Source organism: Phyllostomus discolor, chromosome 4 (genome assembly GCF_004126475.2).
Source record: "Phyllostomus discolor isolate MPI-MPIP mPhyDis1 chromosome 4, mPhyDis1.pri.v3, whole genome shotgun sequence".
NCBI lineage: Eukaryota > Metazoa > Chordata > Mammalia > Chiroptera > Phyllostomidae > Phyllostomus > Phyllostomus discolor.
In genome coordinates, this window is record NC_040906.2 from 133,821,688 (window position 1) to 133,848,985 (window position 27,298).

At 33.9% G+C, this 27,298-nt stretch overlaps 1 pseudogene; it reads right to left on the reverse strand.

Annotated features, from left to right (window-relative positions):
* Positions 1–24,352: 24,352 nt before the first annotated feature.
* LOC114493786 lies at positions 24,353–25,579 on the reverse strand (annotated as a pseudogene).
* Positions 25,580–27,298: the final 1,719 nt, after the last annotated feature.

A 27,298-nucleotide genomic window follows, 5' to 3' on the forward strand; every position in this document is an offset into this window, starting at 1 on the left:
TTTTTCCAGTTTACTAACATGAAATAATCTTGAAAAATGCCAATGATTATTTGTGTCTTGCCATTGTAACTGAAATTTATTTCAGTCAACTGGATATTTCATACATGTTAGCCAATGTAATGGTATATGACAGGCGTCCCCAATCCCTGGCCACAAACTAGTACCAGACCACAGCCTGTTAGGAACTGGGTTGCACAGCAGGAGGTGAGTGGCAGGAGAGGGAGCAAAGCTTTATCTGTATTTACAGGTGCTTTCCATCACTTGCATAACTGCCTGAGATCTGCCTCTTGTCAGATCAGCAGAAATACTAGAATTTCATAAGAGCACAACCCCTACTGTGAATTGCACATGCAAGGGATCTAGGTTGCCTGCTCCTTATGAGAATCTAATGCCTGTGATCTGAGGTGGAGCTGAGGTGGCGATGCTAGTGGTGGGGAACAACTGCAAATACAGATTATCATAAGCAGAGAAGTTTAACTTCACAGAGACCATAACAAACTGATTACTTACTGACTCATATCAAAATCCTATCCATGAATGGCAAGTGAAAATTAAGCTGTGTTTGGTGGCAGGTTAAAAAGCCATCCTCCCACCCTCGGTCCATTGAAAAATTGTCTTCCACAAAACCAGGCTCTAGTGCCCCCCAAATTAAGGACTGCTGGTATATGGGATACAAGGAGGAGATGGACCATTTATGACCAATTTAATTGACTTTATTTGACACCAGTGGACACTGAATAGTTGAAGATGTCCTCCCTTCCACACACCAACCAGCATGTGAAGACTGACTCATTGAGTTTCAGCACAAAATGTAACAATTACACCTTGACATGACTTATGTGAACATGCGGAATTGTAGTAGGAAAGTGGCTCTGAATATTTGACACCATTGCTTTTCCCCTTAATGGGGGAGAATATTTTTTTAAACATTCTGATATCTTTATTTTCCTCTGCACAGTGTAATCAATCCCTCTAAAATTTTATATTAGAACTCTTTCAGGTTTTGACAAAGCTGTTTACTTTCAACTTTATGAAAAAATACCTAATAAAGAATAATAATTTATGAGCACCTTTCTTAAAGTGAACAAGTTGAGTGATCAAATAAGAAAATACTAATATCTATGTTAGTGACATTAAAGCAATAAATTTTTATATAAAAAAGGTGGACACAAGTTGTTTCCCATGCTGTTGTAGTTTTTTTATGAGTAATTAAAAATAGTCCGTTAACAGTATGTGCTCTGCAGGTTTATTGTTGTTGCATACTTAAGGAAATAGGTATCAGTAAATGTAGGATATTTCATCTTATTCGGAAAGAAATTTCTCAGAAATGCCAGCGTATTCCCCAATTTGTGTGGAAGAACTTATGCTGTGGGAAGCACAGGGTTAGAAGAGAACAGCACCTGCCTGCTTTGCTTCCTCCAGAATTCTGGGCTTTAGTTCCTGGAAGAGGGTGGAAGCTGGTTATCCTTTCACTGGCAGAAAGATAACTTATGGGGATAGATGCTTCAACACTTCTGAGTACACCTAGATAACATATAGTCTCCATCCTCCTAAGGAAACAAACCCTGGAAACTAATACTTAATCGTCTGCTTTACTTTTTAAACAACAAAACAATCCTAACATCTCCACATAAACTAATAATCTTTCTCTCTACTTTTCACATCCCATTGCCTGACTTAATGGTCATACATTGGGAATACACTTGTGTAGTTGGTATAATTCTATAATGATATTTATTTTTAGAACTAGATTTTCACATAAAGATATATTTTAAATGAATATTTTAGTTAAATGTTTATTTTCTAATTAAAAAAGTATGTTATATAACCTAAGTTATATTTATCATTGTTCATATTTCACATCTGCATAATGAAGTAAAGGATCCTGATGATTTTAGTTATGCATATCCACTAATTCCAGGAATTTGGCAAATCAAAACTATTTTTAAGACTAAGCTGCTAAAAATATCATACTCATGTGCTGCTATATTTTTATTTGAAAATGTGTTAATTAGATGGATGAACCTTGAGTAAATCAAAACTCATTTATGAATAAAACAGCTCTCAATGTTCAAAAAGAATAACATATGCACGATATTCACACGTTTGATTAATACTCAGGAGTGAGTTTGCTGGAGCATATGAAAAGTACCTATAAAAGCAGAGACCCCCCAAAACTGGAATTATTTTCCAGAGGGCAGGCCCCTTATAATACAGGCTTCCCCCACTTCTTAGGTGAGTGTTCTAAGAAACAACCTGTATCAGTGTAACAACTGGTGTTGTTGTGAGAAGCTGCACCTTTGTTTGACCTCAGTGAATTTGTTTTTGAAGACTCTTCTCAAATGTTTGTCCATTTCATGATGGGTGATTTACAAGGGCACCTGACCACACTGCTTCAGCAGATTTTGAACAAAAATGTCATGACCTCCTTGCCCCATCCTCCCTATACACGAGATCTCACCCAGAGTGACTTTTTTTGTTGTTTTCCCAGATGAAAAAAAGTCCTCAAAAGGAAACATTTTGCTGATGTGGAAGAGGTGAAACAAAAAACGGCAGGACTAAAAGGCACAAAAATTGACCATTTCAAAAAACTGTCTTGAGCAGTAGAAAAAACATGTCAATAGGTATATTGCATCAAATGGAGAGTACTTTGAAAGTGACTGAAGGAAGTTTAAACATGTAAGAATAAACACAAACATTTTTATAAATATGTTCCGTATTTTTAGGTCCCCTTTGTACACTTGTTAATGAATTGATAAAATGTTTCCCAAAGTAATTATACCATTTGAACTCCCACAAGCAATGATGACCATTCCAGTTATTTCTCATTCTAAGCAGAAATTATTATTTTCAGTTTTTTTTTAATTTGACAATTCTAATAAGTATATAAAAGTAAATCTGTAGTATTTTAATCTGCATTTTCTTAATAATTAGTGATGTTGATCATCTGCTCCTGTGGTTATATATCATCCATTTATCTTCTTCAGTGAAGTACATATTTGAATCCTTTTCTCAGTTTGAAATTAGGCTACTTTTCACCCCTTATAATTGAGTTTGAATATATTGACATGTTTGTGTGAGTGCACATGCAGTGACTTTTGTCACAGGTAACTTATAATATGAAGAAATATGCTTTGTTTATATTTTCAACGAGTCTCTGACTTCACTTTTCATTTGTTCAAACATGTCTTTCCAAGAGCTGATTTTCAGTTTAACTCTGTGGACTTTGCAGCTGATCTGAGAGATACAAAAACTCTTTTCTTAAGTATTGTTATCTATATCAGGTGCATAGGTTCAAGGTCATGCCTAGCTGCACATTTCTATTTGACTAATCTTAAGCCATAATATTTAAGCTGTCAGTTTGGTTATAACATGTGTTTCGATATTCAATAGTAAATTTTATCTGAGAGATATCATTTATCAAAATATTATTGTGTTGTGAAAAGTATCTATGCCTTGAGCATACTAATATTGTTTGTGATGACTATTCCAAACATTTTGCAAAGCCAGCTATTGAAGATTCTGATTAATTAATGTTAAAGACATTTTTCATTATATATTTAGCAATATCCCTTTTTCTGTTATTTGAAAATAAAAATTTCTATTCTTTATGTTTTTATATTTTTTTGTTTAATAATTCCTAGGTTGTAACAGAAAATAAATAATCATGTGTTTTATTATATAAATATAAAAATGCAAATTTGGAATATTTTTATTATTGTTATGCTATTACAGTTGTCCCAATTTTCCCCCTTTGCCCTCTTCTGCCCAGCCCAGCTCTAACTCCCACAGTCAATCCGCACACTGTTGTCCATGTCCATGGGTCATACTTGTTCTTTGACTAGTCCCTCACTTCCTTCCACCATTATCCCACCACCCACTTCTCCTCTGGCTACTGCAAGTCTATTCCAGGTCTCCATGCCTCTGGTTCTATTTTGCTTGTTAATTTATTTTTGTTCATTAGATTCCTCTTACAAGTGACATATGGTATGTGGATTTCACTGACTGGCTTATCTTCTAAGCATAATATTATCTGATTCCATCCATGGTGTCACAAAAGGTAAGAGTTCCTTCTTTTTTCCTGCTGTGTAGTATTCCAATGCATAAATGTACTTCATTTTTTTTATGTTCTTTCCAACTTTTAACATTCTTGGCAGAAGATATTATTATCATCATCATGAGTATCATCATTATCATTAAGCTTTAAATTCAGATAGCACATAATATAGATCAAATAAATTTCTAATATAGGTATCCTTGTTCTTTTTCAAATGCTGAGAATTACTATTTATTCAATATGAAAGTAAAAACCAAAATAATTAAATGATTCTTTTGTGTCTCCTACAAATAAAGATGTAACTTTAGTTAATATTTACATTTTTTATTTATTTACAAATTAGTCAAAATTTTGAAGAGTTTTTTGAATCAAGAAAGGTTATTTTATATACAAAAAGTACTAAATTTTTTAAAGGTTAGACTACAATATTCTCAAAATGATTTTTTCATTTGTTCGGTTCATCTAATAATTAACAATAATGATATTTTTAAATTGATTTCTCGGGGTGACTAAATTGATTTCTCGGGGTGGCTATCAAATTACATACGTTTAAAGTATACAGTTCTCTAATACACAGGTGGCAAAATCAAGGCCTATGGGCTGAATCTGGCCCTCCACCGTGTTTTATCCTTCCCGGCACCTTGTTTCTACCTGGCAGCAGCACGGATCTCTCACTTAACTGTTACAGAGTAGTTACATTTATACAGTCCTAAAATTACATTTGGGCCTATGAGTGCAACTGCGAGGCTGATGTGGCCCCCAGTGAAAATGAGTTTGACAACTCTGGGCTAATACATCACCTGTATGTTGGACTATGTGCCACCCACCCTAAATCAAAACATTTCTAAAAAGAGAAGGAAGAGTAATTATTACATTATTTATAATGAGTTACATAATACATTTTTATACATTAAAAAGCTATTATAAAAATAGCAGCAAACTTCCAATAAAAAATTAGATTTATTTTCATTAGCGTTAATTATGTACTTGAAACTATGATCCATGGGTTAAATTCTTGACTTCATTTTGGACATCTCTCAACAAAATTTTTTTTTATGTTTACAACATTATAAAACAAAACAAACCAAAGAAAATACGTGACAAAGACCCTGTGTAGTTCTTTACAGAAAGATTTCTGGCACCTTGTATATATAAATAAATGTGAATTATATAATTATTAACATTATTATGAAGTATTAATAACATATAACATAGACAGGCATTGTGAAGATACCTAACAGGTTAAGTGGGCAAGAAACAAATAAATATTGTACAAGTAACAATCTTTCTACCATTTCTGTATTGATTGGTCTTGGGTATACGATTTTATTGTTAATTGTTTTAACTTCCTCATATGTGAAATTGGGCTAATAATACTACTTACCCCATTATTTAATTGTTAAAAATTAAGCCCTGGCTGGTGTAGCTCAGTGGATTGAGCACGGGCTGTGAACCAAAGCATCGCAGGTTCAATTCCCAGTCAGGGCACATGCTTGGGTTGCAGGCCATGGCCCCCAGCAACCTCACATTGATGTTTCTCTCTCTTTCTCTTTCTCCCTCCTTTCCCTCTCTAAAAAATAAATAAATAAAATCTTTAAAAATAATTAAATAAAGCACCATCAGCAAAGACTTTAGCATAGTTCCCAGAATATGTTATTAGTTGACATTTAATAAATAATGGAAAAAAAATTAAATGTGGCAATGTCAAGGATGTGTAGTACATAGATAAGAATCACAAAGTAGAATGAACAAAAACTCATTATATGTTAATGCTACTTATTTAGGAAAATGTAACTACTATTTATATAATGTTTTACAATTTGAGCATTACTTTTTAATATATTTTCCAATTTTGCCACATGTAGTAATGATGAAAATTCCCTGAGTGCAAAGATTTTTGTCTGCTTTTTTTTATTTTCAAAGACAATGTCTGAACCTAATAGATGCTCCATATATATTTGTAAAATGATTAAAAATAATCTTGTTAGGTGAGCATAATAATCTCACTTTGTTTTAGTAAGCAATGATTAAATGCCTTTAACGTAAATGTGTATTTAAAATATACTGATAAGACAACTACAACTGTCTATATTAAATTTTAATTCTAAAATATTCCCCAGATTGCACTTCTGTTTCCATGCTTAACCCATGGAACATCTTTCAAATATTTAGTTTTGTAAATTTTTAAATTTATTAACCAATCATTTCAATTAAGGAAAATTTTCTTTATATAGACAGTCATAGTACCACTATGTATTAACACAGTATGCCATAGAGAAACAATCTATAATCTTCCCAATTTTAATTTTATAAAATAAAACCTCAGAAAAATTTTTATTGATCCCACTACATAACCATCATAAGTAGAGTTTATCAGGCTTTTTGGTTCATCATTGAATCTTTACATCTAACATTCTGCCTGGCAAATATAAGATATACAATAGAATACTAATAAGCAAATTAGTTTTTTATTGTTGTTCAAGTACAGTTGTCTCCATTTACCCCCCACAATTTCCCCCACCTCACCCATCCCTACTTCCCACTCTTGATCCTACCTCCCTTTAGTTTTGTCCATGTGTCCTTTATACATGTTCCTGAAAACCTTTCCTCATTTTCCCTCCATTATCCCCTCCCACCTCCCCTCTGCTCACTGTCAGTTTATTCTTTATTTCCATGTCTCTGCTTCTATTTTGCTCATTTATTTTAATCTGGTTCCACTTATAAGTGAGATCATATGGTATTTGTCTTTTACCACCTGGCTTATTTCACCTAGCATAACGTTCTCCAGTTCCATCCATGCTGTTGCAAAGAGTAGGAGCTCCTCCTTTCTTTCTGCTTCACAGTATCCCACTGTGTTAATGTACCACAGTTTTTTGATCCACTCATTTACTGATGGACACTTAGGCTATTTCCAGGACTTGGCTATTGTAAATTGTGCTGTTATGAATATTGGGGTACATAGGTTTTTTGAATTGGTGTTTCAGGGTTCTTAGAGTATAATTCCAGCAGTGGAATTGCTTGATATATGTTTTACATTTAAACAAAACATGTGTGTGTGTGTATGTATACACACTTTGATGAATACTTTGAAGGGCAGGCATCTTATTTTGAGTGTTTTAAACCTGAAAGGATGAGTTAAATAGAAAATAAATGAGACCATCCCTTGGCCAAAAGAATACCAGTCCAAAGATTATGTATCATCAGACATTATGATCTGAGCACTCTACCTTTAAATAGTAGCACATAGGATAAGCAAGAAGGATAAAGTTGTGAGATGAGATGCAAGTGTCAGTCAAGTATGGACTATGGGGTCCTATAAGCCAAGTTATGTATTTTGATCTTTATCAAAAATTAACAATAATCCTATGGGAGAATTTTGACAGTCAAAAATGTGTCAATTTGGAAGTAAATATCTAAAAAAAATATACATATATAATGAAAGACCAGATATTTTGAAGTTTTTCAGGTTCATATTCATAAAACTGGTATAAATTTTGAAAGTACTTTTATTTGTCTTGAGTTTGGGTTAAAACAGTAGATGAATTTATGGATATGAGATAATTCATCATCTAAAATTCATGTTCTCTAATACAAACCATATTAATATTTAGAAGGCATATTAGAAAACAAGATGCTGAAGTTTAAATTTCTATTATTAATTTTTTTTCTGGACAGAATTTAGGACATTGAATCATATGTTCCATCGAAATTCCACTATTATGCCTGGCTGGCGTAGCTCAGTGGATTGAGCGCGGGCTGCGAACCAGTGTCGCAGGTTCAGTTCCCAGTCAGAGTACATGCTTGGGCTGCAGGCCATGACCCCCAGCTACCACACATTGATGTTTCTCTCTCTTTCTCCCTCCCTTCCCTCTTTGAAAATAAATAAATAAAATCTAAAAAAACCACAAAATCTGAAAATTATGTTTAAAAAAAATAGAGATTCCACTATTGGTTGAAATGAAACCACTTGCCATTTGAAATCTAATATTCTCTGATTATTAATATTTTATCATGGTCAATATATAGAGATCTAGTTTATAATAATGGAGTAAGCAGAGCATAAACACATAAGTCTTTGTGGTAGGAAAAATCAATAAACTTCTTTGAATACACTATCCATAAAGGACCTAAATAAGGGCTCAGCAGTAAGAGAACAGTATGTAATAATGGATTTTAATGTATGCCAAACTGGGGAACAGTCTGTTAATGGAAAATATTGGGGGAGCCTACTGAGGAAAAAAGGGGCTACAGTTAATAATCAGTACTAGCTCTAACTGACCAGGTTTCCTGGTCCACCCTGCTGCATATTAACTAATTTCCTTCACAAGACCTGAAGACTGACAATGGCATTCTCTCATTTCACTTGTGGGGTCTGTACAAAGAAATATAAAATAATCCTGAACTGAAAGTCATGGGGATATTGTCCATGTAATATTGTGGTCAGTCTCTGAACTATGTTTGTCCTTGTCAGCTTCTGTGGTCAAGTTAGGATCTATTGTGTCTATCTTGGAACTCATTCAACAGTTATTTGATAAACAATTTTACAGGCCAGCCTCTGTTCTCAGTTTGGAGTATACATAAGGAAGCGAAATAAACAAACTACTCTACTCTCATGTATCTTCCATTGTACTTAAGTAGAAAAACAATAACATAAATGAAATATAATATACTAGGAAGTAATCATTAGGACTCTTGGACTAATCATTGGACTATTAATCAATAGTCCAAAATAAAGTAGGCAGTGGAAAAATATTTTATATGTTTTGTCTGAGACTTCATTCCTACAAAAGTACATTTATAGCTAAAGCCCGAGGTTTCTCTATTTTACTTCTTTTGTGGAGAAGTTGAGGTCTGCACAGGATAATTCTTTTGAACACTTGAATTAATAGGAGTTTAATAAGTTGGAACAAATGTAATTGACTGACTTGCAAGTATAACACTTTTACTTAACCAAATTTATTATAAATTTTCTATTGTGCCTACTTCTTAGAAACTATTAAAGTAAGAAAAAAGACCATATTACACATCAATATAAAACATAAGGGATTATTTTATGGGGTTCTCTCTGGGAAAGAATTATAAGCTGTTTATATTTTATATCATATTATGGAATATTAAATTGCCTGGAATCAGTAGGTTTTATAATCTTCAAAAAACTACCAAGCAAATGAGAAAATTTGACTTAGAAAATCTCTTAAATTTGGTAAGAATTTGGTTTATTTGGTAACCTTGGGGATTGTTTCAGTTTATGGAGTCTCTGACATTTCCAGGTGAGTAATCTCAGAACATTTGCTTCTCCTTTTTCTTCTTCTGGCCCTCCACCCACTCTGCCTCTTCATCCTTTTTCTTTGAATGCTCAGGCAAGCATTTCCTCCTGGTCTCTTAGCTTTACATTCTGTTGTGGTAGATAGGTGGTATAAAAATAGACCTCAGAAGATTTGTTAAAATGTGGCAGGCCTCCCTTTCCATCTTAAATCAACTAGTATTGTGCAGGTGGTACAGGAAAATGCATATTTTATTAAAAACAAATAAGTGATGTGAATCATCAAATCTGATAGGTGAAATGAAGATGTGCATAAACACACTTGCCAAAAAGATGAAAAAAAAACAAAGAAAAAAAGACAGAAAAGGGAAATACACGGTGCATTTAATGCCAAGGAGGTTGAGGCTTTTTCTTACTAATAAGCAGTGAAATATTTTAGTTTGTTCACTTAGTGACATGATTCACAATGTTAATGAGCATAAAATGCAAAATTCCCTTCATTAACAAGATGAAAAATACCTAACAAATGTATCAGTGAATAGAAGCAATTCATGGCTTTCATGAATAAATTATAACTCAAATGCCCTTTTTATTCTATTTTTTTCTGTTAAATAAGGTTGTGTGGGTCAGAGTCTAGGTTATTACCAGCCAATGACAGTTAAATGCTCTGTTAAGCTTTAGTAATTTCTTCTCTAAAGATCAGAAACATTCTTGCAGTGTATTGAGAAGGAATCCAGTGCAGGATGCTCAGCTCTTGAAGTCTTTTAAGTGTGGTTCTCATTCAGTCCATCAAATAGAAAATTAAATTCTTTTCTCTTATGAACTTAGATGTTTTGATAGAGATTTGCTGCCATATCATTAAGAATTTCCTCATTTACCTGTTTTTTTTTTTTTAGATTTTATTTATTTATTTTAGACAGAGGGGAAAGGAGGGGGAGAGAGAGAGAGAAATATCAATGTGTGGTTGCCTCTCATGCATCCCCCACTGGGGACCTGGCCCACAACCCAGGTATGTGCCCTGACCAGGAATTGAACTGGCAACCCTTTGGTTCGTAGGCCAGTGCTCAGTCCACTGAGCCACACCAGCCATGGTTCATCTTTCTGTTTTAGAGATGATTCTCTGAGTTAATTAGTACTGCCCACAGATATGACCATATTGGCCCATACTGCCAGCAAATTAAATGATCTTCTCATCAAATGCTTTGTTCTGTAGGTCATTCTGAGTGAGTAGCATCTAGTGAGAATCTCCTCAGAAGATGATAGATACAGTCATTGTTTCTCCATGTATTTATGAAATCTCTGGCTATAACTAGATAGCACATGCTTTGAAATTTACTTGATACAATGAACTACATTAGAGTGACTTAGACCTCAGATGGGTACTGAGTTTTTTTACCATGTAGTAGTGAGCAATCATGACTCAAGAACACCAGACTGACTGCTCTCGGAGCACCAAATTGTGAGCACCAAAAAATTAAGGATAGAACTACCGTATAATCTAGCAATTCTTCTTCTGGATATTTACTTAAAGAATATGAAAGCACTAAATTAAAAAGATAAATGTACCCCTATGTCCATTGCCACATTATTTACAATATCCAAGATATGGAAAAAAACTTAGTACCCATTGATGGATAAATAAATAAGTACAAGACTTCCGGCAAGATGGAGGAATAGGTGGACGCACCGTACCTCCCCGTACAACCAAGATTAGAAAACCAATAATTTACAACAATAATTTACTATCAGAATAACACCCAGATCCGGCAGAGGATTTATCTGAATGGAAGTCAGGCAGCCAAGAAGTTGAAGTAGACGCGTTCATCCGGACTGGTAGGAGAAGACAAGCCAGGCGGGCGCGGGGCTGGCTCGAGTCGGCGGCGTGCGGAGGTCGGGGGAAGGTTTGGCGCGAAATTGGCGCAAAAGCCATCGGGCCCGTAAGAAGGCAGCGGTGGTCCCTGAGTACGCAAGCTGCAGCTGGCAGACCCAGAGAGGCAGCGATTGTGGACCAGGGCAGAACTCGAGGCCCTGGAAGCCCAGACAAGGGTCTGAGTCCAGGGGAATGGAGCTACCGCCATTGTTTTCTCCCGCCCCGCTCCCGGTCCCGCCCCGCCCCACCCCGCCCCCACATATAACGTCACAATCTAGCGACCGGGGTGCCCAGCCCCGGTGAGCACCTAAGGCTCCGCCCCCCCACCGTAACAGGAGCAACCAGACCGGAAAAAAAAAAAAAAAGGAGAGACAGGGGGGAAAAAAAAAAAAAAAAACTATGTTTTCAACAGAGCAGGTCAGTCCCCCAGGACTCATCCTTTTGAGCGACCAAGAATTAGCCAATCTATCAGATGCGCAGTTCAAAACACTGGTGATCAGAAAGCTCACGGAACTGGTGGATTTTGGATGAAATTTAGATGAAAGAATGCAGATTACCATAAAACAGATGCAGGAAGACACGCGGAGGAGAGCCAATAGTGAAAGGAAGGAATATGAGTCTCAAAACAATACAGTGGACCAGAAGGAAGATAGAATCAACCAAGCAGGAAAGCAAGATGAAATAAGAATTCAAAAAATTGAGGAAAAGATTAAGAGCATCCAAGACTCCTTTAAACGTTCCAATATCCGAATTATAGGGGTACCAGAATCGGAAGGGGAAAAGCAACAGATTGAGCACGTATTTGAACAAATAATAAAGGAGAACTTCCCCAATCTGGCAAAGGAAACAGTCTTCCAAGAAATCCAAGAAGCTCAGAGAGCCCCAAAGAAATTGGACCCAAGAAGAAAAACACCAAGGCACATCATAATTACATTAGCCAAGGTAAAAACGAAGGAGAGAATCCTAGAAGCAGCAAGAGGTAAGGGGACAGTAACCTACAAAGGGGTTCCCATCAGACTGTCAGCTGATTTCTCCAAAGAGACCTTACAGGCAAGAAGGGGCTGGAAAGAAATATTCCAAGTCATGAAAGACAAGGACCTACATCCCAGATTGCTCTATCCAGCAAAGCTCTCATTTAGAATGGAAGGGCAGATAAAGTGCTTCTCAGATAAGGTCAAGTTAAAGGAGTTCATCATCACCAAGCCCTTATTTTATGAAATGCTAAAGGGACTTATCTAAGAAAAGAAGATAAAGAAAAGACATGTATAGTAAAAGGACAGCAAACTCACAATTATTAACAACCACACCTAAAGCAAAACCAAAAGAAACTAAGTAAACAATTAGAACAGGAACAGAACCACAGAAATGGAGGGCACATGGAGGGTTAGCAGCAGGGGGGTGGGAGGAGGAGAGAGGGGAAAAGGTATAGAGAATAAGTAGCATAGAATGTAGGTTGAAAATAGATGGGGGAGGGCAAGAATAGTACGGGAAATGTAGAAACTAAAGAACTCATAAGTATGACACATGGACATGAACTAAAGGGGGAAATGTGGGTGGGAGGGGGGTACAGGGTGGAGGGGAGAGAAGGGGGGAAATGGGACAACTGTAATAGCATAATCAATAAAATATATTTTAAAAAAATAAATAAGTACATAAATATAATGAAATACTACTTAGCCATAAAAAGATGAAATATTTCTATTTGCAACAACATGAATGGATCTTGAGGGTATTATGCTAAATGAAATAAATCAGATAAAGGGCAAAAAACATATGATTTCACTCATGTGGATTATAAAACCAAAAAGCAACAACCTTACCAATAAAGTCAATAAAAACAAATGCATAGTTGCAGAAACCAGAATGGTGGTCCTCAAAGGAGAAGGGGTGGAGAGAGGAAAAATGATCAGAGGGTTTCAAATATATAATAACAAAAGAAATCTAGACTTAATGGTGGTGAGCACACAATAGTTACAAATACTGAATGATAATGTACACCTGGCATTATATTAATGGTATAATCAATGTCATTGATGTTATCTAAATAAACAATAAACCACTGTACAACATTATAACTGAAAAGAACCAAATAAATATTGATTAATTTTCAAATAAAATGACATCACTGTTGGTGCAAATACCACCATATGAAAAACAAAATACCTCATAACTTCTTATTTTTAAAATATATTTCTGCTAACCAACCAAAAAATAACATTTTTAAAATCATCACAGCAAACACAGGAACTTCTAAATGAGAGAAGCAAATAAAAGAAGTTGTCTATGTAAAGAATAAATAATACAAATGATAAAAATTATAATTCCAAATATCCAACAAATATGCATTACTAAGAAAAATGGTTTAAAGCAGTCTGAAATTTTCAACTCATAATAACACTGATATTTGTTAAAGGAGAACATTTGAAGTCTCATTTGTAGTTTCTGAACTTTGGGGTTTTGGTCTAAAACTCCACTTAGAAGGTGATTTGCTTTTCAATCATCGATTTATACATGTGATAGAAACACAAGAATGTTAATAATTTCACATGAATTAAATTGGTTTGTAGGATTTGGAAGTACCTAAATATGATTCAAGCTCAACAGTTAAAGTCTTTCACTTTAGTAATGCTCAAAAGATTCTACTAAAATTGAAAAAAAAATTAGCTTTGGCTTCAGAAATTCTGTTTCTATTTACATACTACCTTTAAATGAAAGTAAAGAAATTTGATAGTAAGTTTATGAAAACTAATTTAATCCACTTAGTTTTTTCTTGAAAATAACAAGTCTTTAACAAGTTTATGCTATCTTAAGCTCATTCTAAATTCAAAAATTATGAAAAGTTGATGACAGCCCTTAGATGAGAAAATGCATTTTTAGATATTATCTAAGTAGAGCAGTGTCACTGTTCACATACATTACCATATGTAATTGCAATTATATTTATATTTTAAGTGCAGACACTTTTAAATAATTGATTTAAATTTCTCAATTAATCTTCCAAACCTATAGCCTGGCAGTACTGCCTTTTGAAAGCATCTGCTCTAAAGGCACACAAAATATACCTCAATTGTACAAGACAATATAATCATTTAATATTTAGAAATCAATGTTCACAAGAATAACATTATCCAAAATATAAAATTGGTAGTAGAATATTTGAATGGAATGGGTGACCTCAAAATGTACCCTTTCCATTGTGCTAAGGATTTAAATTTTACATAGAAATATCAATGATGTTTAACATATTTTAACTATATTCAGCACAAAACAAGATTATAGAATTCTTTTGGAATATCAGGAAAAAAAGGTACTGTGAATAAAAATAGACAAAGTTATGGACTGAGAGTGAGTAGAGCCTAAAGAGAACTCCAAGTAAAATAGTCAATGGGCATCTTTGTCCCTTTTTTGAGAGGGAGGATTATATTCATTGCAGGGTTGAAATTGCATTTAATTCCACCCCCAAACTCATGCATGCATGCTTAAATTCACTCTATTTATTTTGTGACCAGACAAACTCAGGTACTTTAAGAGAATATTATAAGGCAATAGCTTATCATGAAGAACTTTGAATGCTTCAGACGGTAAACTGTGAAGGGGAGTATGAGAATAATAATTACTTTTCCTTTTTGTTTAACCATGTTGGCAATATTCATTTCAACATGTATTTTCTTCTAGTTATGTGATGAATAAAACAAAATAGCAAAGCACTAATGTCACTATGGTCATTTATTCATAAAAATTAATTCCTTAGCACAATACAATTATTAAATTTCAGGTTGATATGTCCTGTCTTTTTCACATTGTATTTTTCTTAGTGAAAATTTGCTTCCTAAATATTATATAATTATGGAAGGCACATTATAAATGCTATAATAATTAAGTTAACACTGCAACATAGTATGGGAAGAAATACATTTTCCTTAAATATAAGAATCAAGGTTGCCTTCAACACTTAGGTATATACAAGCACATATATTTTTCACCATTACATTTTCCAACTTCACGGGGACCCTGATTCTTACCGTTTTTATCTCACTGATAAAATTAATTATCTGAGATTGCCTGTTGTTTAGCCATTCTATTAAAATCTATAACATAATTATCAAAATAATTTTAAATTCCCTCTCTGATAGTTGCAACATTTTTTTTGTCGTTTGTGTGTGGTTCTAATGATTGCTCTAGGTTTTGAGACTGTTTCTTTCTTGCCTTTGTTTTTTCTTTGTATGTATGTATGTATATGTGTATGCATTTAGAAAGCTAAGCATGTTGTATAGGATATTATAGAATATTATGGGTAGTTTTATAGGTCCTTATATACATAATATATACATATATTATACATACATACATATGTATATATCATATACCTTCCTAGATATAAAAATACTAAAAGCATCATCTTTTAACTAGAAGTTTTCTAAGATTGAATATATAGACAAAATGTTTTCCTTTTTTGATTATAAGTGTCAAAACTTTAAAAATGTGAATGATTTTTCTATTGTTAAATATGACTCTAAATGATAATGAAAATTAATGTGAAAAATAAAAAAAACTTCATTTCTCTGTAAATAATTTGAAGTTAAAAGTTTAAATATGAACTTTCACTTAGTAAAAATGGTATTTTAAGCCCTGCCTGGTGTGGCACAGGGTATTGAGCACTGGTCTGTGAACCAAAAGGTCACCAGTTCAATTCCCAGTCAAAGCACATGCCTGGGTTGAGGGCCAGGTCCCAACAGGGGATGCTGAGAGGCAACCACACACTGATGTTTCTCTCCCTTCTCCTCTGTCTAGAAATAAATAAATAAAATCTTTAAAACAAAACTTACCAAAAATGTTATTTTAACATACATAGTGGTATACAAAATATAATTAAGTTAAAAACTAACATAGATAATTAAAAATATGTAGATCTTAATAATTCTTTCATGGTATATGGATTTTATATAGCATGTTTCTTTGATTATACAAATATTGAACCATTTAGCAAAAACTTCCTTAGGATGCAGAAATGGTTTGTAATTCCTATAGTTTGATGTCTTCATTCTTCCAGATACCTGCATCACCATGGGCTGATGAATTATCCTTTTTTATGCATTTTTGGTTTGGTAGATTATTAAGATATGTTATATCTTTGAAGTTGGCTTAATACTACTGAATAATTTTTAATTTTATTAAGGAATAAACTTATTAAAGAAGGTAAGATTTCAAATGAAAGTTTGACCATGTTTTAAAAAGTTAATTGTGAGAATACCTATCCATATTTTAATGAGAACATACAGAGTTTAATGTTTATCTGAATTGTTTTTTACTTTTTAGAAGGAAAAATTTTGTGGGGTTTTTTTGTGCCTAAAATAAAAAAAATGAAAAATTATGTCTCTAGAAAAATAAGGTCAAAAGACTCTGATAAAAATTGACAAAGTTGTTTTCAAATATGCTAATAATAAAATTGTATCTTGTTTACTTCTTTTTTATGTCAAAAAGAAAAGAAACAGACTTCACATGGGGTTGGAGAAGGCCTATGAGATGGGAGGCTGTGGAAATGGAAGTCGGGGGTTGGTTGATTGTTTATTTTGTTTTGTTTGTTTATTTTATTCTGTTTGCTTAGGCTTGATAGGTTAACTGAAAATTTAAAGTCTCTATTCAATTCTATCTTTAGCTTTTTGAGGAAATTTCATACATTTTTTTCTCCTATAGCTGCAGCAGTCTGCAATTCCCCAACAGTGCACTAAAGATCCTTTTTTTCCACATCCTCACCAGCATTTGTTGTTTGTTGATTTGTTAATGATGGCAATTCTGACTGGTGTGAAGTAGTATCTCATTGTGGTTTTAATTTGCACCTCTCTGATGGCTAAGGGATATTGAACATTATTTCATTCGTCTATGTGCCCTCTGTATGTCCTCCTTAGAGAAGTGTCTGTTCAGGGGCTTTGCCCATTTTTTAATGGGATTGTTTTCTTGGTGTTGGGTCATATGAGGTCTTTATATATTTTTGAGATCAAACCCTTGTCCGAGGTATAACTGGCAAAAGTGTTTTACCATATAGTTGGTTCCCTTTTCATTATACTGATGTTTTCTTTATTTGTGCATAAGCTTTTTAATTTGTTGAAGGCCCATTTGATTATTCTTTCCTTTATATCTTTTGCCCTAGGAGATATATCAGCAGATATATTGTTTTGTGGGACATCTGACATTTTAGTCTAAAGATAGAACTGCTTTTTGATTCAGTGATTCCGCTGCTGGGATTATACCCTAAGAATCCTGAAACACCATCTCAAAAGAACTTATGCTCCCCAGTGTTCACAGCATTACTTACAATAGTCAAGTGCTGGAAACAGCCTAAGTGCCCATCAGTAAATGAGTGGGTCAAAAAAAAACTCTGAAACATTTACATAATGGAATATTATTCAGCAGAAAGAAAAAAGGAACTCCTATCTTTTGCAACACTGTGAATGAAAGCGGAGACCATTATGCTAAGTGAAATAAACCAGGCAGTGAAAGACAAATACCATATGATCTCACTTATAAGGGGAACCTAATAAACAAAAATAAATGAGCAAAATAGAACCAGAGACATAGAAATAAGGAATAAAGTGACAATGACCAGAGGGAAGGGAAAAGAGGGGTAATGGGGGAAAGATGGAAGAGGGTGTAGTCAAGAAACTTGTATGAAGGACACATGGGCATGGACAACGGGATGAAAATTGACTGAAGGAGCAGGGAGTGGGCAGGGCAGGGGAGAGCAATGGGGAAAAAAACTGGGACAACTGTAAAAATATTAAAAATAGTAAAAATCTCTATTCAGTGAGAATATATATAAAGTTTTTTATCTCCAATCTTCAATTGCCATATTATAGGATTTATACATATAGATATATATGTGTATGTATATATATATGTATGTATGTATATATAGCCAGGATTTCCACTTTTGAGAATATATCCCAAGAATTCAGAAACATCAATTCAAAAAAATATATGCACCCCTAAGTTCATAGCAACATTATTTACAGTAGCCAAGATTTGGAAACTGTGTAAGTGCCAATCAGTAGATGAGTGGATAAAAAAGCTGTGGTGCATTTACACAATGGAATACTGCCCAGAAGTAAAAACGAAGGAACGATATGTAACAACATGGATGAAACTCGAGACTATTATGCTACATTTACAAGAGGAATTTAATGGACAAAATAAACTAATGAGCAAAATATACAATCAGAGGCACATGGAACAGACTGACAGCTGTAATAGGGGAGGAAGGAGATGGGGGCTGGTTGAAAGAAGTGAAGGGATTAGTCAAAGAACATATATATATATATATATATATATATATATATATATATATATGACCCATGAACATGGACAACAGTGTGGGGATGGACTGTGGGGATGAGGGTGGGCTGGCTGGAGGGGGCCAAGGGGGAAAATTGGGACAACTGTAATAGCATAAGTAAAAAATATTTTTAAAAAGAAAGCAAAAGAAACAAACAAACAAAAACATATACACTGATATAATAGAGAAATCAAAGTACTTGAGTGGTTATCAAAATGTGTTATACTTATGATTACTCTGATTTTATCAGTTCTGTGTTATGCATAGGCAGAAAGTAACAGGCATTGAAAGACACATTATCCCTACCAAGATACAGAGTTGAGCATAAAGGGCAAGATTTGTATTCAAATGACTCACTTCACAATGTAACTTCTTAGCTACCATCACTTTGGTGCATACTGTTCATTTATGGTCCATTACACTTAACCTTCCTTGGATAAATGCCTGTGATCTAAAAGAAGCTACTGCACTCTGCAGACCTCTGCTCATCCAGCCCTTCCTGTTGCCTCCACAGCTTTGTTTTGTGATTTCACCTCCTACTGGAAAAACATTTAAAAATCAATCAAACAAGCAAAAATAGAAAACCACAAACAAACAAAACAGCGGCACCCGCCAAAAAAAGTAAAAAAAAAAAACAGAAGGTTTACTTCTGATATCTAAAAGAAACTCAGAGTCTAGTATCCACTATATCTGCATTAAACAAAACTCTCCCAGGCTGTGCTACAATGATACACAATGTGGTTTCAAAAAAGGTTTGTCTACTAATTTAGATAAGGTTATATTTTGAGATTCAACAGATTTTGTATGTCTTCCTAGTACATATGTTACTCCTACACTTGATAAAATGTAGAATGGTTTCTATTTAAGAAGATTGACTTTAAAATGGTTGGCGATTTTAATAGTTTCAATAGAGAAAAAAACTTTTTCACGTATGTTATTAGTTGAAGGATCACAATGTACTTGAGTTCAGTTGCATAAAAACTGAACACTTCTGCATGAACTTTTGAGTTATCTAAATCTAATGCTTCTCTACTGATTTTCCTATTATTATCTCTTAAAATACACTTTTAATTCAAACTGAACAGTCTTCCTTCCCATTATTGCTCAACCTCATGGTGGTTGTTGCCTGCTTGGTGTCAGATGCTTTTCTCCAAGCTTTCCAGGACTTCTCTCTGATGTTCTAGTAAGCAGTGGAATTATGTCTAAAAGGGGACACAGTGTGATACAGATCTTCCTGGAGGCTGATAATATTTTATTTCTTGATCTTTGTGGTAGCTCTATAGATGTACTTGCTTTATGAAAATTCATAGATCTGTACATTCTTTTTGCACTGGCTTATATTTAAATTTAAAACATATTTATAAAGGAAAGAAATTGTCAGAAATAAAGATATTTAGTAGTGTGATGCCATAATAGTGTCCTGGAATAGAAATAACTATGTAAAGGAACTATGAAGGATTGGAAGATTTTAAAAGCTTCTATTTAAAATATTAAGTAATGATTGAAGGATTTGGACTGGTGCTCATCTTGTACACAATAAAATATTTTAATGATTTAATTTTGTATGTAAAATATATATTAGTTATCTTAGCATAAATGGTTTCTGGTGAAGATTTTTATACTATAAGAAGAAGAGGTATTGAATGTGTATTCATTTTGCATTGCTTTTATCTATAACTATATTTTTCATATATTCATTTTTAGATAAAGACAAGCAATATAGTCATTATAATTTGTATGAATTCACATTAATCCCTTCAAGAAATGAGTGATACTTAATTAAAACATAAAAATAAAATCATTTATTACTATGCATGTTTATTGTTACATATAGCTATATATAGTAATAAGAAAAGTATAGTGTGATAACATCTTATATATGTTAATAATCACCCTTATCTCTATATTCTTATTTTCAATGCATACATATTTTTATTTTACTTTGTCTTTATTGTAAAAGAGTAAGACAGAGCTGAAGCTTCCTCCTGTAGAAGATACTGCAGTTGTCAAGTTGTGTGGTTCTATGCCCTTGTGAGGTTGTCTCTATTGTCTGAGTTCTTTGCAAACTCTAGTTTTCTGTGGGAAAAACCCCAAAACATATTAAAATAAAACAAAAAAAACCCATGCATAGCTATGTTACCAACAGAAAGATTTAATTTTTCCTTTTTTTACACCAGAATATATTAAAATTTTTAAATGCATTTAAACTCCTTCCATTTAATATTAAATCTATTCATATTCTTAATGTTAACTTGAAGTTTCACTAGCAAAATTATGATCTTATTTTTAGGTCTTTCTATTAGTCTTTTGATTTTGTTGTGACTTTTTTCAGTTTCATATATATTTTTTAATTAAATACTTCTGAATCTTATTGCTGTTCAAGTACAGTTTTCTGCCTCCCCCCCACCACTACCCCTTCTTGTTTTTGTCCATGTGTCCTTTATAGTTGTTCCTATAAACCCTTCACCTTTTCCCCCCATTATCCCCTCTATTCTCCCCTCTGGCTACTGTCAGTTTGTTCTTAATTTTAATGTCTTTGGTTATATTTTGCTGGCTTGTTTTGTTGATTAGGTTCCAGATAAAGGTGAGATGATATGGTATTTGTCTTTCACCAGCTTATTTCACTTAGTGTAATATTCTCCAGTTCCATCTGTGCTGTCACAAAGGATAGTAATTCCCTCTTTCTTTCTACTGCATAGTATTTCATTGTGTAAATGCACCATAGGTTTTTGATCCACTTAAATACATTTATATGTTCATCTACCAGGATATTAAACTTAAATATTACACAATAAACAGGAAAATGGTAAAGTTGTTTTCTTTATGTTTAATGTGTTTGTTAAGTATTTCTTATTAACAACTGCTAGTCTGACATCCCAGTGACTGTGAACAAAATTAGGACCCTGTGTATAATGACAAAGTTACATGCTAACACATCAGTATGATTGATTACGTTACATAGGACAATGTTTTCAAATCCAATGAAGAACAGGAAAATTATATTATTATTATGTACTCCAGTAAAACTTAATAAATCTGATGAAGGCTGATATTATCAATGAATGACACAGAGTGAAGGCCTATCTTTATAGCTTTTACCTGTCTGTCACCTCGGACCTTGAGAATATGCCTAAATTGTTCTCTTACTTTCATTTTTCCAGTTGTAAAAGGTTAGATATTCTGAAATGAACAATAAATTACAGAAATTCAACCAAATATTATGTAAGGCATATAATATTGGTAAATCACTATGCAAGACACAGCTGTTAAAATGTGGAATTATTGATTGTATATAAATAAAATATTGTGAAGTTAAGAATTGTTATTTCACTATATCATACTGGAAATACTTTAAAAATATTTTGTTTTATGTAATGTTGACATAGTTGTAGACTGGCTTTGCTGAATTGACTTAGTCTCTATAAATCTATGAATATATTTCTCTCATCATGGCCTGAAGAACACACTATAAAACCTTCAGTGGTTTGTCACTGACTACAGGATAAAACACAAGTTATATAGCAAGCTATTCAAGACTGTTAACTACCTTTTCAGTTGTAGTTATCCCTACATGAATTTTTAATTCTAACCAAATTACATATTCATAAATCTCTCTATACTCATCACATTTCATTTCTAACTTTCCCTTTCTTCCAACTTTATTATTGGTCTCATAGTATATAACATATATTATCTTGAATTGTTTTATAATACATGATTTTTCATAACTAAGCTATAAATACGTTGAGGCTATGAACTGTTCTGTGTTTTTTTTTTTTCATATCAATAGCATCTGGCATGGTGGTCAGATATAAGTGCAACTAATAAATTCTCTATTGTAATAGCGGATATGGTAAGATAATACTGAAGACTCACTCATGTAAACTAGGACAACAGTCTGGTTTACTAATGTAGTCATAGCAACATACGTGAAAGAAGGGATCTGTGGATCTTTCCAAAGATATGCTTTATCCACTACCAGAAGGGACTTTCTCCCACACCCAGTCTTAATCCTGCTGGTCCTTCTGTTCTCAGTTTATACAGAATTTGTGCCATATCTAATGAGAGCTTTGATTCTTCAAACTAAAGTGCTTATTTTTCTCATAAGAATGGGAAGCAACAAAAAATGACAGTTGAAAAACACATACATAGATGTATTACTAAAATGTCAGAATATCATGAGAAATCACAGGCATGTGATTTAAAATCATTCTTGAACAGTTTATGTCAATGGGTCTCATAATGATCCTAACTAAGTAGGGCAGTTAAAATTGGATTTCCTCCATTTGTCCTCCAGTAAATAGTAGAAGGTGCTAGTCTCTGTATGTAAACCTATAAGTAGAGAATTTTTAAAAAGATTTTATTTATTTATTTTTAGAGAGGGAAGGGAGGGAGGAAGAGAGAGAGAGAAACATCAATGTGCAGTTTGCTGGGTGCCGTGGCCTGCAACCCAGGCATGTGCTCTGACTGGGAATCGAACCTGCAACACTTTGGTTCGCAGCCCGTGCTCAATCCACTGAGCTACGCCAGCCAGGGCTCAGTAGAGAATTTTTCAAAAAAATATCTTTAATACACTAATGAATACAGCATTTCCAGTCATTAGAAGACTAGTAATCTGCGTACTAGATGTACTTAAAGTTCATTAATGTAATTAATGTCACCAATAACTTTTTAATAAAAATGATTTGACTCAGAACTTTAGAATATATTAGATAAAATAGTTTTAAATGATGGATAATACCTGTGGACCTTTGGTTTTTTATTTATTATTATTTTTCTGGCTTGTCCAAATATACTTTAATGGATTTTGTAATTTGACAACAAGCACAAAATATTATTGACAAATGTTTAAATAGTTAATGGTTACTCTGAAAGGTTAATTCAAAACCTAAAACAAATTAATGAATACAGTAAAGAAATAAAGTAATATTGTGGAAAATATTATAATATCTATGCCATTCTATATTGTGTTATATTTTCAAATAAGTTTTTGGCTAATAAATTTGGTAAAATGTCAAAAGAGAATAAAACAATGATTATGTTGGAAAAAACAGAACATAATAAAATAATAAAATTAGAACTACCACACCTCTGCCAATAAGACAAAATTACAAAAATGGTTAAATCTAGGTTTTATGAATTTATTCTGTGTCTAAAATGAACACATAGGGGTATTTAGGAAAAAAGCTTTTCAAATATTGAAAACCATGACAAATGAACACAATTAACTTTTCATCTCAAACATCATTAATCAATTCTCGTGACTCATATTTAAATACATTCATTTTAACTTTTTAAATTTAAGCTTTACTTTTTGAATTGTATTAACATCATCATCACATATGCTAGAACATAATTCTATTGGAATACATACCTTTTGGTTTATGTTGTGGTATTAAACATTTTAATACCACAACACATACCCTTCATTTAATCACTTTTAAATTTCAAAGGCACTTTACACATTATATTTGGTGTACACTGGCTTTAATGTACAATAAATACTTGTGAATTGTATATAAATTAATTTAATTATTATCAAAAATATATTGAATTATAATATACAATCATGATTATGCATTAATTATAAAATACTGTTTTAATTCAAATTAATTTCATTATAAAGATGAGGAAAATAATTACACATTGAAGCTCGAACTTTTGTATTTTCCTGTCTATGGGTTCACCCAGGGCTCAGAAAGAGAATTTATCGGAAGCTATTCTGACATAATTTTTCAGGCTGCTTTGTGGTCTTGGGACCACGGATGGAACCAGGATGGAATCTTCTTCTGACTGTGAGGGGACAAATATGGGTCTCCCCATATGTAGGACTCAATTGAGGACATTTCTGCGAGGGGTAGATGGGCTTCTCATGGAATAGGCCTTGTTGTTTTCACTCTAGAATCTCAGGGCATTGCAGTACATGGTCTCCCCTAAGGCTCACCCACCGCCACCAATGGTTCCTCTGCAAGTCAGTCCACTGCCACTACCACCAGCACTATTCACCACAGAGATATTTGAGGTTCCCACTCCATCTCCTTTAACCAGTACTCTGCCTTCCAGCAGTTTGCAATAGGTGGCAATCTCAATGTCCAGGGCCAGTCTCAATGTCTCATGTCCTTGACATTCATGAGCTCCTGGTACTCCCGGAGCTGCCAGGCCATATTCTCCCTTTGTTGGGGCAGGGCAGCTTCCAGCTCCTGCTGCTTGTCATGTGCACCCTTCAGTGCTAGCTCCCTGTGATCCTCAGCCTCAGAAATGGTGGCCTCCAATTTAGCACACAGGTACTTAATGTTGTCAGTCTCAGCCTGCAGCCTCTGGATGGTCCAGTTCATCTCTGCAATCTCATTCTGATTATTCCAGAAGTCCTAGCCTGGGCCTGGAGGGCTCAAAGTGGGTTTGGTACCAGGTCTCAGACTCAGCCAGGCTGCGGTTGGCGATCTCCTTGTACTGGGCCTTGACCTCGGTGACAATGCTATCTAAGTCCAGGGAGCAGTTGTTATCCATCGACAGCACTACAGATGTGTTGGTGGTCTGGGACTGCAGCTCTGACAACCCGTCTCAGAGAAGGTCCTGAGAAAGCTGATGTCTTCTTTCAGGGCATTCACCTTGGCCTCCAACTCCACCTTGTTCTTGTAGGCAGTATCCACATCCTTTTCAGCAACACAAACGCATTCTCAGCACCCATGCACCGGTTAATTTCCTCTTCATTCTTATTCTCGAAGTCTCCAGAACCGCGCCTTGTCGACGAAAAAGGAGGACTTGTTGTTAAGGGTCTTCATCTGTTCATGAGCCTCTTGGAACACCTCTTGGATGGAGCGGTCAATGCTCACCTGAAGCAGGGCCAACAGGCTCTGACTGAGGGTGATCTGGTGGATGCTGGGGTCCACCGAAACCCATAGGCAGAGTGCACCACCATGCGCGGCCACAAGGTTCCCAAGCCTTAGAGGTTACTGCTGCAGGAGCCACAGCCAGTGTCAAGCTCAGGTACACCTGGGCACTGCGCCCGTGGAAGGAGGCAGAGCGCTAGCTGACCAGGGAGCTGAAGTGGGTAGACATGCTGGCTGCACCAGGCTGTACCTAGCAGTGAGTGAGAGGGAGCCGAACTTTGAATAGTATTAACATTTTTTAAATTGAAGACATCATAAAGTACACTTGATATTGTATTTAAATAAAATGTTAAACATTAAAGAAAATGCTTAATTGGAGTGATTAAAGTTTGTATACTATATCTAGGGTTATAGTCACATTTTTATTATATCTGTTCAGTTGATTGAAAAACTTGAACAAATAAATATATTTCCATTTGAATAAATTATTTTACTGACTATAAGCATTAATTGGATGGCTTAAAGGAGTTTTAATTGAAATTTCATCTAATATTTCAAATGATTTAAGTTAAAATGCTGATTAGCTATAACCAAATTTACAGTATTATTGTTTAGTTAAGCAAATAATTCTACCCCTCTGAAATCTATTGTTTCACATATTTTAACATCAATTCGCTTGAACATATATAAAATATGAATGATTATTGATAAGAGTCTCCTATTGCTTTAATGTACCTGTATTGTTAGAACAAATTTAAGATTAAATGCATTTAACCATTTTTTAAAAATTGAGAAGACATAATATTACCATGTTAGAAATAGAACTATTTTATTGTCTAGTAGTGTTGTACTATGCCTTGACATTTTACAAATTCCCAAATACATAAGATTCTTATGGAGAGTTGTGCAATGACAGAGAGAGTTCTTATTAGAGAGACATGCAATCCTCCGTGATACAAACAAGTTAAAAACACAGTTGATAGTATATGCTTACTCACCATTACAGTCCATTATTTTCTTGCCTTAATTATCTATTAGCCCTGTCTTACTGAACCCAAAGAAACTTTATAATATATTTTATTCAATCCACAAGCACCAGACATTTCATCTTTTATTACAAAGAGTAGCTTTAATTTTTGAAATAATTAATCAGATTTATATAAATAATCATATGCCATGCAACTGTTTGAGACATTTTATATTAGAGAAATTTATTATCTATTTGATATTTCAATGTATCATTTGTGAAACATATATTGTAAATGTTCATTTGAACTGATATGCTACAAAACATGTTTACATTCTTTCAAATTATAACAGGCAAAGCACTTGATAACTGTCTATAACTTACACTAATCATTGTCTGTGTTCAAAAATGTGTCCTTTTGGAAAGCAAATAATATGCTGGAGGTTTGAATGTCACCCCAATGGAAAAAAGCAGTAACCAACTCTATAATCACCAAAAGAGAGGATCAATTTTCCTTTTCTCTTGAAATTGTTGTTTCCCAGGTGGTCAATTGCACTTGTCATCTGCTATTTTGGAAAGTGTACAGAATTTAATAGATGAGGTATATCAAACTAACTACATTAGGAATGTACCGGCTGTCAATATGGCTTCAACCCAACATCATCTTTTGGGAAAAGTAAATTCCAAAATGCAGACATTATACTATTAGTCTGATAGAATGATTATAAGTCCCACCATCTGTTGCACATTTTACAATTAATTGTGATTTGTTTTCTCTAAAAATGTACATTTTTTTGTTATATAAGAAACAAGCCATAATGGACCATTTATAGTGTGGTAGTGACACCAAAACTATCACTTTAAAGGTGCCACATATTTGCACAATAATTTTCCTGAAAACTAATTATAGACATTTATTCAAAAATAGTAATTTCCATGTCAATTAATTCAGTTTAAGTTTATATGCATTAAAATTGTCTT